The sequence below is a fragment of the Marmota flaviventris genome, chromosome 12 (assembly GCF_047511675.1).
Source record: "Marmota flaviventris isolate mMarFla1 chromosome 12, mMarFla1.hap1, whole genome shotgun sequence".
Classification (NCBI taxonomy): domain Eukaryota; kingdom Metazoa; phylum Chordata; class Mammalia; order Rodentia; family Sciuridae; genus Marmota; species Marmota flaviventris.
In genome coordinates this window covers 2972462-2987154 of record NC_092509.1, presented here as the reverse complement: position 1 = coordinate 2987154, position 14693 = coordinate 2972462, and the positions used below count along the sequence as shown (strand labels likewise).

The 14693-nt window shown below is 31.6% G+C and overlaps 1 pseudogene; it reads right to left on the bottom strand.

Moving 5' to 3' along the window:
• Positions 1–8285: 8285 nt before the first annotated feature.
• Positions 8286–14693, bottom strand: part of LOC139707883 (SMC5-SMC6 complex localization factor protein 1-like) — a 48228-nt pseudogene continuing 41820 nt past the window's right edge.

Sequence of the window (14693 nt, the reverse complement as noted above, 5' to 3'; positions counted from 1 at the left end):
CCCAAAAAAGTGTTGTATTGAATGCACAAGCAGTATTGTTGTAAAAAGAGGGTTTTTAGAAATTTATGCAACTATCCTGTATTTCTTCCAAATGTCACTGAAAAAATTATTATTCCATTTTTCAAAAAGTAACAATGGCATTGCTCTTCTGCTCTAGTCAATTAGCAGGGTTACTGCATTAGGCAGAAAGTTTTATTTGTATTTAGTAAAACAAATCGTTTAGGTAAGTAGTTGTGTCAAAATTTTTCAATATGAAGCAAAATTAAAATTGCAATGTTAAGTCTTCCCTACCACAAATATCTCAATTGTTGCTTCAAAAGAGAAAAGGAGAAACCAACTTGAGTCAATGAATCTTACTGAAAATCACCTTGTTTTCTCAGGAGGACCATATTTGAAGAGATTCTGAGACCTCTCAGGGAGATATCACTGCTATGACTTAGGAAAGATGGCAATATAGGCTCAAATTTACTTTCTGATCCAAGACAAATTTCAAAATAGCTGGAGTCAAATTGAGAGATTTGATTTTACAAGGGTTCAAATGGTAACAGGTTTGGAGGAAATGAAAAATTCATAGAAAAAGTTGGCTTCAGCCACTCTTAGTTAATTTTTTTTTTTTTGGTGACAGGGTCTCCCATTGTCAAAGTTGGTCTTTAACTCCTGGGCTCAAGCAATCCTCTATCTCAGGCTCCCAATAGATGGAACTATAGGCTTGCACCAATAGACCTGGCTCCCAGCCATTCTTAATTGTGTGGTGTTTGTTTTGGTTTGGTTTTTGAGTACTGGGGATTGTACCCAGGGATTTTCTACCACTGAACTACATCCCCAGTCCTTTTTACTTTTTAATTTTTTTGAGACAGGGTCTCATTAAGTTGTCCCATGGCCTTGTATTTGTGTTCTTCCTGCTTCAGCCTTCCTGGCAGCTGGGATTACTGACATGTACCACCAGGTCCAGCTTCTTTATTGTCTTTTGCATTATGGGAGACACCTGAGAAAATGTCAAGTGTCATTACAGAAATAGCTGGAAAACAAAAGAGAAGCTAGGGGAAGGAAGTGTCAATATCTGATTCACATTTAGAGATCCCTTTTTAAAGCTATTAGAGAAGTAGACGATATATAATTAATTACATTCCCTATAAAATACTGTTCCTTATAAAGTAGTGTTAAGTCAAACTAACTCTCTTAGAAAAATTCTTACAAAGGTACAAATATCTACTTTCTATTACACAGGTAGGGATACATTGTTAGAGTCTGTAAACAAGTCAGGATGGTGCCTGGCAAATGTTAGAGTCTGTAAACAAGTCTGGATGGCGCCTGGCAAAATGCCAGAGGGAGTGGTTTGTGAAGTAACACCAGCAAGCCATTAAGTGTGGAGATTCCTTATTGGTTGACTGCTGTATCTAGTTTATGTTAATTAGATAAGCTGTGTGGAATGTATAAATACCTCTGTTGTCCTACAATAAACGGATCCCATTCCTGCTGTATCAATCTACACAAGTTGTTCATCACCCCCCGGCTATTTTGCTGCAGCCAGACTGCGGCAATACATCTATGATTTTATCATAATTGTTATTAAAATGTAATTCGAGAGGCAGCTAACATCAGTTTCTACCCACATTTGCACGACTGTGTACCTACTCCTTACCTTTGTCCTGAACTCCTTCAAACTTCAGTTTTCTAATAATAAAAAGACCCCATAAACTATAGTATGGTCTTTGAAGCACAGGGGAATCCATCTAGAAAAGTCAAATATTATGCATTTTTGAAGAAGTAGTTTTTAATGACCAATGAGGTATCCTTTTTAAATTCCTGAACATGTAAAATTTCCCCCCTAGCATATATATGAAAAAAATGCATTTCCAGAAATAATATAAAAAAATGAAGCCATTTTCCTGGCCATCACACTAGAAGTACAGATAATTTTCTCAACAAATAGCGTTTTTCATCTGAATTTACATTGCAAATAATGTCATAAAGAGGATTTTTTCCAGACCAATGATGATAGAAGAACAAATTCTTAACTTAATAATAGTAGTAAACTCCCTTCAAAGGCATTTAAGGGACAACCTTTGATAAAGATAGCTATCACTTAATCTTAACAGTTTTCTATCTCCTTTTCTGTGTTGAATCAGAAAAGACCCACTAGAGAATAAGTAATTCTTCAGATTCTGTGAATACTTCTAGAGTCAGAAAGCAAAAATACATTTTATCATGACTACATATGGAAACATTTAACCTTTAGCAATTTAACTACTAATAATCTCCTAATCCCTATCCCAACATGGTGAGGATCTACTTTAAAGCAGTGAAAATTAAAATTAGAAGAATTAGATCAGTAAAGTGATAAATACACTCTCAGAAGAGGAGCACCCAGTACAAGTGTGTCGAGATTTATATTAGATGATATTAATTACATCCTACCTTGAAGAAAAATGGCCATATTTTAAAATTGCAGTTTATCTTTTAAAACTCTAATAGATGCCAATTTAAATAAAGCAACTTTAGGAGAATAAAATTACAGCATTTACAGGTAAATGGATGGAGCTGGAGAACATCTTGCTAAGTGAAATAAGCCAATCCTGAAAAAACCAAGGGATGAATGTTTTCTCTGATAAGTGGATGTTAATCAATAATGGGAATGTGTGTGTGATATGAGTAGAGGAACTTTGGCTGGGGCAAAGCAGGGAGGGGTAAGGAAGTAGAAAAGACAGTGGAATGAAACAGACATCATTACCCTAGGTACATGTATGATTGCACAAATAGTGTCACTCTACTTCATGTACCACCAGAGAAAAATTCTGCTCCATATGTGTGCAATGAATTGAAAAGAATGTATAACTAATTAGAACTAATAAAAAATTAAAAACATTTTTAAATCTAAAAAATATATGAATAAATAATTAAGGCAACTTCAGTAAAAATCAATACTGATTTTTACTTCGATCTGGAACATTACTTTCAAAATAAATTGGTTACTGGCATTCCAAACAAATCATGTTGTAAAAAAATGTTAAGTGAAAAAGAAATTTTCAAAAATTTGCCACATAAACACAACCAATAATTAGGAATATATTTTTGTTTATTTTATTTTATTTATTTTTCTGGTACCAAGGATTGAACTCAGGGGCACTTGACCACTGAACCTCACCCCTAGTCCTATTTTGCATTTTATTTGTCTAGGGTCTCATTGAGTTGCTTAGTGCCTTGCTTTTTCCTGAGGCTGGCTACTGATCCTATTGCCTCAGTGTCCTAAGCCCATGGGATTATAGGTGTGTGCCGCTGCACTTGGCAGCAATATATTTATGTACAGTAATTTTCCCTATGTAAATGGAAGTGATTTTTAATCACATTTAAATAGCTTTTAACAAAGAACAAAAACTTGTCAAGAAAAATGGTTTTAAGGAACCTTTAAAAAATGGCTTTTGATGTCCGTTAAGAAGATCATTTTCTCCAATAACATGTCAGAAGCATGAACTTGGAAAGAACTTAAATGGCAGGAAAATAAGAAATAAGGCATCTAGACTTACCTAATCTTGAGGAATAGACTGAATACTACTAGTCAAAATAGTCTGTTTTTGATGATTTCATTAAACTGGTATTTTTATTCTTCATCATTTTTATTGAATTTCAACTAAAAGAACCTCTTACAAAATAATTACCCAGACCTTTGGCTTAGTTTATTGAAAATTACTCAAATTTTTCAAAGACATAGTTAATTACTGATATTAGATTTGTCTATAAGCCTTCTAATTTTATACTTTCACTAATTTCATAATATTAAATAACACCTGAAAATTTTTACTTTCTTCATACCTTCAAATCAAAACAATTCCTAATAGTTTTTCCCCCATTCGATTGGCAGTTTTCTTCTTTACAATTCTGCTATTAAATTTTCCTAGAAAGTTCTTTCAAAACATATTTTAATTTTATCAAACTCTAACTAGTGCTTGCAATTTCATCTTCATTTTGTAAGAGAATTCAAAGTAGAAAAATGCATGTTTAGGGCTAAGTCAGATACTTGAGATGTACTTTCCTTAAGATAAAAACCTATTATAAATTAAACCATTCTGGTCATTCAATAAAATTTATCAAGCATCATGACTTAAACCATCATAGACCTAACCTTGAAGCTGAAAAGCCATCAACAACAAACATTCTTTCATCTGTCAGTCACCACTTTTGGATTAATTTTTTCAATATGACTATATCACTTGGGGACAGAAGGTTGGAGAAGCAACGGCAATTTTAGTTCATCTACTATCAAGACAAATGATAGTATGATAGGTGCAAATTCGATGCTAGATTCCAGATTTTCAATTCAGTGCAACTTATCTTTTGGAAGCACTTTTTTTTTAAAAAACATCTATTCTTTGGTGGAACTAAAGCATATGTTCCCAAGTCATGAGCCGTTCTCTACTATAATGATTAATAGCCATTAAAGTATTAATGTTCACTTAATCCAATCTAGATACCCAGGGAAGGAAGATGATTAGATTTACCAAATCTGGGTTTAACATCCTAAAAATATTTGGGAGCTAGTATACAAAAACAATTTTAGAGAGAATGTTTCAATTCTAATTAGAGACAGCTATTTAGGAATGTCTGGATAAGGGCCTTTTGAGAGTGAGTCTGTGTCACAGGCAATATGATGTTATAATATTTAAAAATATTATGTATACATTTATAATTTATACTGTTTTTATAACTGAACTAGTCACTTTGCTTACTTAATACTGCTGGATTTTAATTCGGCAACAGTTTTTAAAAACCAGAAAAGTGTTCAATGTCCTTCTGTTTTTAAAAGGGAGGGAAAAGGTGTATATCCTTAAAAACAAAAATGTTCTAAAGCAAAAAAAAAAAAATCACTTGTATCTAGTGCTAAGGGTTGTACTTCAAACTTAAAACCTACAGTAATTAGTTCAAATATACAAAATATTACAAAAAACTAATAACACAAAAATACTACCAAATAGCAGATTCTTCTGTGAAAAAAAGCTAATCACTTGGATGTATATGTGGTAAACCTAAGAAGTCTCTTTTTCAAACATTTTAACAGAGATACTCCTTCCCCTTTAAAATTCACATAAATTCATGTCTCAAGAAACAAAGATAGGTAGAGGAGAGGTCTATGTTGTTTGGTATTTTCATAAACTTGAAACATGAGTTGAACATATTTTGGGTGTTCTAGAAGACAGAAATTGACTATAACAGGGCAAACTCTTTAAAAAAACTAATACCAATGTTAAAAATATCTTACAAGGGGCTAGGGTTATAGTTCAATGGTAGAGTGCTTGCTAGCATGTGTGAGGCACTGGGTTCGATTTTCAGCACCCCATATAAATAAATGAAGAAAATAAAGGTCTATTGACAACTAAAAAAAAAAAAAAACTTACAAAATGTTTATTTTTTCTCACAAGGTCTTGAGATATGTATGCTTAGAACCAAGTACATGAATAATACAACCTTTTCTAATTAATTAGCCTAATAATTTCTAAATATATATGAGATAGTAACCAAGAAAATATATCCTCCAACTCATTTTAACTTACAAGGCAAATTTCTGGATAACAATTTAACTTATAGGGAATAGTTAACTATTCCAGGACTCCATTTTTGACATAGGCACAGCCTAATTCCAGTAATGCCATCATTGACCTTTCTAACTCAATCCACATTGGTTATAAAAACAATTATCATTCTGAATTTTGTAAGCTCCACGTCAGCAGGAGGTACAATTGGTGTGGAAGCTGTGTGATAATGCCTAAGGGAAAGAGTGCCTCATGTCACTCAAAGATGACCCCTTTCTACTCATAAAGGAGCAACAGTGACAGGCTCTCATCAAGTTCATCACTAAACTGGAAAGGTGTATAAAGGCATGAGGGCACATTCCACCATTTTTTTTTTCATGTAAAGTTATTCATTTAAATTTCTGTAACAGTGTTAAGAAAAAAAAAACATTTTCTGGAGTTTATATAAAGTATCTAACTGTTAATGCATTTGTATTTGCCTAAGAATGAGTACTAATTCACTAACACTGAAAACACACTCTACATTTGACCCACTCTAAAATAAAAGTGCTAAAATAATACTAATCAAAGGACTAAACAGCCAGACTATTGAATATTTACATTTAAAGACAAAAGCAGAGCACCATTACTGCAAATTTTAGAAACACATAAAACTGAAATTAGTATTATTTTTTTGGTATTGGCCATCAAATCCAAGGACACTCTACCACTGAGCCACATCTCCTAGCCTTTCTTTATTTTGAAAACAGGGTCTTCTTGCTAAATTGCCCAGATTGACTTCCAGTTTGCAAGACTTCTGCCTCCCCAGTTGTGGGATTATATGTGTGTGACACCAAGCCTAGCTTAAATTACTTATTTTTAACAGCATTTTCGAAGGCAAGAAAACTCACAATATTTAAGCCTAGATTACCTTCCCAGACTATTAAGTCTTTGTTTTTTTGTAGAGTCAGGCCATTAAGTACACCAGCTGGTACATTTTAGGTATTCAAGAAATACTGAATTCAAAACAATTATTAATTATTTTCATTTGACTTATATGAAAACCTGTGTTTTTCTGAACAGAAGATAGTAAATGATATAAAATCTGAAAGAGTACAAGTTGGAATAACATTATTCAGCTGGACCTATGAGAAGTTTCCAGCTAAACATCTAGGACTCAGAAAGACTATTTTAAGTTTTTAGAATTTCCACTTTTCTAAGATTTAAGGCAATTATTGTTTTTAATAACATATATATATATATATGTATATATACATTTATATGTATATATATGTTTATATATGTATATTGGAATATTAAAGGTTGAAATACATACTCATATCCTGGTATTGTTAACTAGACCAAAAAACATAGTGACCTGTGTTTGCCACACTGGACATTCAAAGAATGAAACTGCAATATTCTTACAAAGAGAGACTTCAATGGCATTTGAATATGTCATCACAACTTGTAGAAGTTGGCAGATAGAATAGTTATGAAATATTAATGAAAATATCAACCAAATGACTATTTCTCTATGAATATCTATTTTAGAAAACTACTTTTTTCTAACAGTGCAAAACCTCAACTCATGATGTCGATTACTTAATTACCTTAGCATTACTGCTAACTTAAGCAATTACATCTTACATTCTACTTTAATGATTCATTATAACCAAAAGAGGAGGTAAGAACTAGAAAGGAAGTAATATTTATTAGGTGCTATATAAAATGATAGACTAACTTAATTCTATCATGATAGGAATGCTTGATGTTATTTCCATCTGATATGTAAGAAAATCAAAGCACAGAAATGAATTTTCCTTGTAACTTAGTCATTAACAAACTAGACAAAAGATTTAAAACTGACTTGATGTTAAGGCCTATGTTCTTCAATTTATAATAATTTACCAAGCAAACATTATCCCAGGTGCCTTCATAAGTGAGGTAAAATGGCAACTCCTGGGAAACAAAATGTTCACAGTCGTCATCTGGGGAAGCATGTTACTCCTTATGAATATCTTAACATCCTTTAGAGAGTTTCCCCTATGTCATTTTTCTCTGATAGTTTGGCAGATTCAGTAATAAGGAGAAATATGTATGATGTTATATGTGAAGGCTAAATAGAAATTATTAATATTTCTTACAGTATATATAAAATTTTAATTATTTAAAAATATGGAAAAACATTGTTTTCGGAGCTGACATACTAATGTAGCAGTTTAGTTTAGATTATAAACTCTATAGTAAGAAACTGAACATTTGTATCTTGTTAAAAGATCTACTTCCAAGATAAAATTGATGTATATTTCTTCAGTAGATTAATTTCTGAGATCATCACTTTAGTTACATAAAAGCTAAATGGAAGTTTTAATGTTTCTTTTCCAGCTGTAGCACAATGTAACTTATTTTATAGTGAAGAAATTCCAATTTTAAAAGTGGTTATTATCCATGCCCTGTCTTTTAGTTTTACTATAAATTACTATTTTGAAAAACCTGTTATTTGAAACATTACTACTGTATATTCATATTGTACATTAAATTTTTAGATAATCTCACATCTAGTACTTAAATGCCACTTATAATCTTAATATTTAATAGAACTTATTATGCAGGAAAATGTTTTTACTTATAGAATACTGATTGTATGGAGCAGTAATATACTTTGTACATGAACTGCTAAAATAAAACAGATTAAGGGATGGAACTGTCAGACTTTGCGTATTAAGTGCATTTAAAAACATAAGAATAATAATTAATATTTTAAATTTCAAAGATGTTTATTTGGGAAACACACAAAACTAAAATGTATATTTTAGTCCATCAACCCATAGAGAAGAAAAGGTAGTTACAAGTTTACAGACACACATTTCCATGAATATCCTTACCATGATTCTAAGACCTAGAACACCTAGAGGACATTACATATTGATTTGAAAAAATATTTAAATTAAATTTTTTACATTTACAATGAGTAGATAAATAATATCAATTCCAGAACAACAACAACAAAAAAAATCAGATTAATGAAAATAGTTGATACCAAACTTTTTTTTTTTTTTTTTTACTTCTGAGTCAAATTCTACACACTGTAAAAAGACAGAAGCTTAGACTATACTTCTGATGAAGATTTTTAAGTGCTTTTAAAATTTTTCAAGGCTGTAAAGTCTGTCAATAAATAAATAAAATTACTATCTGTCAGTAAGCCATGAAGTCTGTACTAAATGACTAAAGCAAGTTGAACATGTTTAGAACACTGACTCATACTTTTTGGCATCATCATGAAAACTCTGTGACTGATCGACACATCATTTCCAATGTCACTAATAAGGCCTCTGTATGTACTCCAGGACATACTTTCAAATTCTCAGGCAATTCCTGAAGAATATTTGGGAGCTTCTGCAATGTCTTTATATTTCTAGCATAAAGATCCAATAACCAGTCAGTATGAGAACTAGGGGTTTCTTTATAACTTTTACAAGGCATACGCAGGTCATTTAGATGAGTTAACCCTTTGAAAGCTAAGATGAACTCTGAGGATAAGTCAAAAATCGAACAAAAATTTAGCAACATCCTACTAAGTAAAAATGAACCAAATTCAAGTTGCTGGTGGTAAAAATGTTTCTCTGCTTGTGCATGAAAATTCTCCACTGTGTCTTCTAGTTTTGTAATAGCAAATAGTTCTTCCTTGGTTTGAGGTGATACTACATAATCCAAGGGCAATTCCCCTTTAGAGTTTCTCTGCTGTAAAAGCACTGGGCCTGTAAAAAAGAAAATGCAAAATGTTAAGGGTAAAATATTTTTATTTTGGCAACTTAACAGCTGTTTTCTCTCTCTTTTTTCCCAAAGCACACAGGGTTCTATTTATAATCATGTTTTTAACTAATTCATGATTGCATAATTAAGTGGCTATACATACTAACTGCCTAATAAAGGTGCATTAAAAAAAAGCAAAATTCTGTCAATTGCCTAAGGAGATTAAAAGTATATTCCTTAGGTGCTGGGGTTATGGCTCAGCGGTAGAGCACTTGCTTAGCACATATGAGGCCCTGGTTCAATCCTTAGAACCACATAAAAAAAATGAATAAAATAAAAAGTTACCTCATTAAAAAAAAGTATATGTCTGAGTGAAATATACAGTATATATGATTATAAATGAAAAAGGCTTTTATAAAACTTTATTAATTATCATCTTAAAATAAGAATTTCAGTATTTCCGTAAGAAATTAACAAAATAGGGGCTAGGGATATAGCTCAGTAGGTAAAGTGTCTGCCTTGCATGCCTTGCAAGCAATCCCTAGCATCACAAGAAAAAAAAAAAAGAAATTAACAAAATATATATTTTTCTTAAATTCTATAAGAGTCCCAAGGCTGTCTCATATTACCAAGAAGGAAAAGTAGTGCCCTTTTCCACTGGTGGTCAACAATTCTGGTAGTACAAAAACTGGAAAACCTTACTTCTTTTATCCTTGTTTATGCTTAATTTTAGTATAGGTAAATGATTCCAAAAAAATTAGGTGTTAATTATTCTGCATTAAACTCAGATCTTAATCTGTCTATCCAAGCTAAATGTATCTAACTACTTAGAAGTACTGAAGATATAGTTTAGGATGCTGTAGTAAAGGATGGTATAACAGGGCAAAATAAAAATAACATAGTATTTGGTGACACAGCAAAACAAAGGAGTATTAGACACCAAATCTTACAATAATTTATGCACTTAGTTATAAATAAGATGTCAGAATGGATATAAAGGTTTTAGTACTAGCAGACACCTTAGAAAGTCACACTGTTGAAGATTATATTATCACAGAGAGAACATACTGTAACTGTGAAACCTCCTAATGGTAACTTTGATTAAACATACATAATGACTGAGATATAAAATGCATTTCATATTTAAAAAAGACAAAATTATGAATACTTAAATAAAAATTTTCGAGACATAAATTCAATCTTAAAATTATTACTCTCAAGACTAAACTACTCAAAATGGATAGATAATACAGCTACTACATGATAATGTCAAACGATGTAACAGATTTAAACCAAATATTACTGAGGCAATACTAAGTCTTGTACAATTGTCAAAAGACCTTAATAAATTCAAGAACAAGTAGATTTCCTCTCCCAGGTCAAGGAGCTCATCCATTTACTATCATTCACTAGATAAAATTCAAATTGGCTGATGGAATACTGAAGTCTACTAGAGAAATGGACCTAATATAATATCTTTTATATTAACAATACTTGAAGCAAAATCAGCTATTGGCTTGAATGTCAGATACAAATTAAGTAGAAAAACAAAACACTTAGGAGTAGAAAAATAAAACATTTAGGAGGTCGAATGTTATGTTTAGTAAACAATACTAAAAAAGAAGGCAGAAGAACTGAAATATATTGATTATGAAATGGTTAGTAAAACAGACACACTAACGCCTTTAGGGGGCAGGAGAAGACTATAAATAACCAAATGGCTTATGTTATTGTGCTATACAACCTTTCTTATATGTATATACAGAAAAAAAAAAAGAGAGAGAGAAAGAAAAGAAAAAAAAAAGACATCCCCCCCAAAATATGCTTTTCGTTTTTATGAAGAATCAAATGCTTTCATTATGGGATAAAATCATGTTAATTTCTAAGATTAGAGTACATGAAAGCAATGAGAAATTTACATAAATTTGTTTTTGTTTTATAAGCTCATCAATTTTCTTTTGTTGTTCTTTTTAAAACACAAATCAGTTTGAATATTTTGATGTAAATTAATAATATTCAGCTCAGATTTAAGAATGTTACTGAAAAAAGAAAGGGGCTTGCTGAAAGCAAAGATTAAATATCAGTAGAAAGAGCAGTAGTTGACTATTAAGCTTAAGTTAGCCTTTTTTATAAAATCCCTGCACAACAGTTATTACCATTTGAAAATTCTTCTACTTTAATTTAATTGACTGCAAAATGTGAATGAAGAAAAAGATTCTAGGACATCTTTTTCACAGTCTGTAAAGATATGCCTTATAAAAATAATACTGAACAGTTACATATAAAAAGCATGAAAAAATTCAAGTAATCACATGAACATTTACATTCATTTACTAATAAGCTTTCAGAAATGACTAGTTCATAGGGATTTCATATATTAAATGAAAGGATTAATATCTAAAACCAACACATTCAATTAAAAAATCCACTCTTGTACATGAACCGTAATAGACTTAACAATATATACATGCGTCCATAATATGAAAAGGCTTTTATCACTATTAATAAAAGGTGATTACATTCTATGAGACTTTTTATCCTTACTTTTTTATTAATATGAAATGAAAACCTCTTTTCTTACAGGTTTTAAATATAAAATGCTATCTACCTCCAAGGGATTCGTCAAAAAACTGGATAATTTATCAAAACCCATTTAGCATAAATGCACTCACCCCCATGCTGTAGTAGCAGCTTGCCAATTTCTACATGTCCGTTTGACAGTGCATCATGCAAAGGAGTCACCCCGTCCACTTGAGTGAGCAGATCTACCTCTGGACAACGTTGCAAAATTTCCTGGACACACACTGTGTTGCCATAGTTACATGCTTCATGCAAAGGCGTCCAGCCAGCATTGTCTAAATTAGAAATCAAGGCAAGTTTTAAAACAGCAGAAGTAGGACTTCTGTTAGTAAAGTATTGATGTTCTACTTCTCTTATCAGAATGATTTTGTACGCACTTCATATTAAAAATAAACTTTGCTAAAAATACCCAGTGTAAGTACATTGCTTTAAAGAAAAAGAAATTTAAATAATTAAAGACAATTTTAAAATATTATGAACAAAATATAAACACTAAAAATGTTTCTATAACATTAGCTATAAATCATTACATAATGAAATTCTTGGGTTTTGCTAATAGCTATATTTTAAAGACATCTTAGGTAAATTAACTCAAGTGTTCTTTCTTAATGTGACATAAAACTGTTTTATATCACAAATATTAAGACATTGTATAAAACCACAAAGATTTAAAACTTACCTTTAACATTGATGTCTATTCCTGGCAAAGAAAGAAGAAGAATCAATTTCTCCACTTGGTTATTTATGCAAGCTCTATGCAGGGCTGTTTCTCCTGCCATGAAAAATTAATAGATTATTCCAGAGAAGACAAGATATCAACTAAAGAAAATAATCAAAGGGCATGAACTAGGAGATCTGGCCCCATGCCAGAAAATTATTTATTGAGTTTTCCTTTTGATTAGTTTAAACATCTCCTGCATTAGAAAGTGTGTGTGTTGGGGGGGGATCCCCACCAATTCATAGAGCTTCTGTTCAATCAGCAATTCAGCAATGAAATTCTACAGCAAAAGGTTTAACATAGGCACTGTCTCCCCCTAGTTCAAGTTTTAAAGCTTCAGCCCTGCTATAAAATCCCCAAATGATCAGAGAACACCAAAAATACTGGGTTTTGTAGCAGTAAAAGTTTAGAGTGCAATTGCCCTCTCTTAAATTTATTCATGAACCTGCATTAAATGTATGGCTCCTTTTTATACAGCATTTATAGCTTAATTCAAATGAATGTTTCTGGCTAAGCACGAGTGCCTCTACACACTCAAGTATAATTCAGAACTTCAAATCCATTAACAGATGGTTTGCTGCTTCTCAATAGGCTGTCTGGCTTGGCTACAGCAGCACAGAGAGGGAGAAATGGAGGAATCTTAATATAAACACCACACACACACACTACACGGGAAAAAAATCTCTAGTACCATTTAAAGCTGAACAAGTGTAACAAATAGAAAAGTAAAGATTTGCTAGGAGGAATGCAATTAGTAGTTGCTGGCAAAAATTAACTATATCTGTCTTGTTATAACCAAGATTAATAAATTATAAGTGATGATTTGACGTAAATTTGTTAAAACTTATTATAGGTGACTGCTTAAGAAACAAAATGAAATACTGAAACACACTTGTTCTTACTATAAAATACTATGTAGTTTATTTTTATAATGTTCAGTTTTACAGATATCTCTGTAACTTCTACTAAAATATTACTTTTACATGCACAGAGAAGCTTTTCAAGTTTTTTTGTATTATTTCTCAATTCTCTTCCTCTCCCCCAGTTCCTTCTGTTCAGACTAGTCATTCATATTCATTTTACTTTCTGCAACAATAAAACAAAGAAAAAAGACCCTGATTTGTGAAGTTAATATTAAAGATCTCATGTAATACATTTTTCAGATTTTGAGCCAAACGAGACATTATTTTGAATTTGTGATATGAAATTATGAATTTTTATCATATTGAAAGACTTTGAGAGCTTTACTCTATTTCTATGGGTGTCATATTAATACTATATTGAAAATATGATTTAGTTTATAAACAAAAGATTCAACAATTTACTTTGGCCAAGTACAGACTCTTTAAAGATAACTTACATTTTTAAGTTAAGAGATAACTACATAAAAGGGGTGACAGTAAATTATTACAAGACTCTTCTTAGTTATTCCATCCTTTAGGTGCTTAGGTTCCAGTACAGTCAGAACCAAAAGCCAAACACATTTCATAGTCTGGGCTCAGTGCCTAGAAGAAAAGAGCCCATATGCTTAACACAGCTATGTAACATAGCCTACTCCTCATTCTTTGTTCACAAAATGTCTAAGACTGAAAGAGATGAAGACTGAATTATACTTTCAAATCAGAAGACACTGATCCTGAACAACACAGGTTGAGGTGGAATAGAAAAGTAAGGCGGGCAAGTCTGGAATATGCTTAATGAGTGCTGCACACTATGTTTAGTATTTGGAAGGCCAGGGGGAGAAAAGAAAGGGAGGAATACTCTATTATACCAGGTATTAACTGATCATTTTCTCTGTACAAGTGACAGTACAAGAAAATAATATGGTATCCAGGAAGGCATTTCCTGGACCTAGTCCAATATTTAAGCTACAAGTATTCATCAGGGCAAAATTTACAAGTACTGACTATAACCACAAAAAGTTCTTAGCATAAATTAATTTAGATACTTGGAATACCTTTTAGATTAGTCTTATGAAAATTCATCTTCGTAACTAAAGAGGGGCAATTCTCCTTGGAACATGACAATTCTCCTTCTGACTTCTTTTTCAATTTTTTAAATGATGAGGAACATTTAGCAAGGTTCAGCTCCCTGAAAAGAAAAAAAGAAAGAATGAAAGCTTGTTTTTCAGCAAG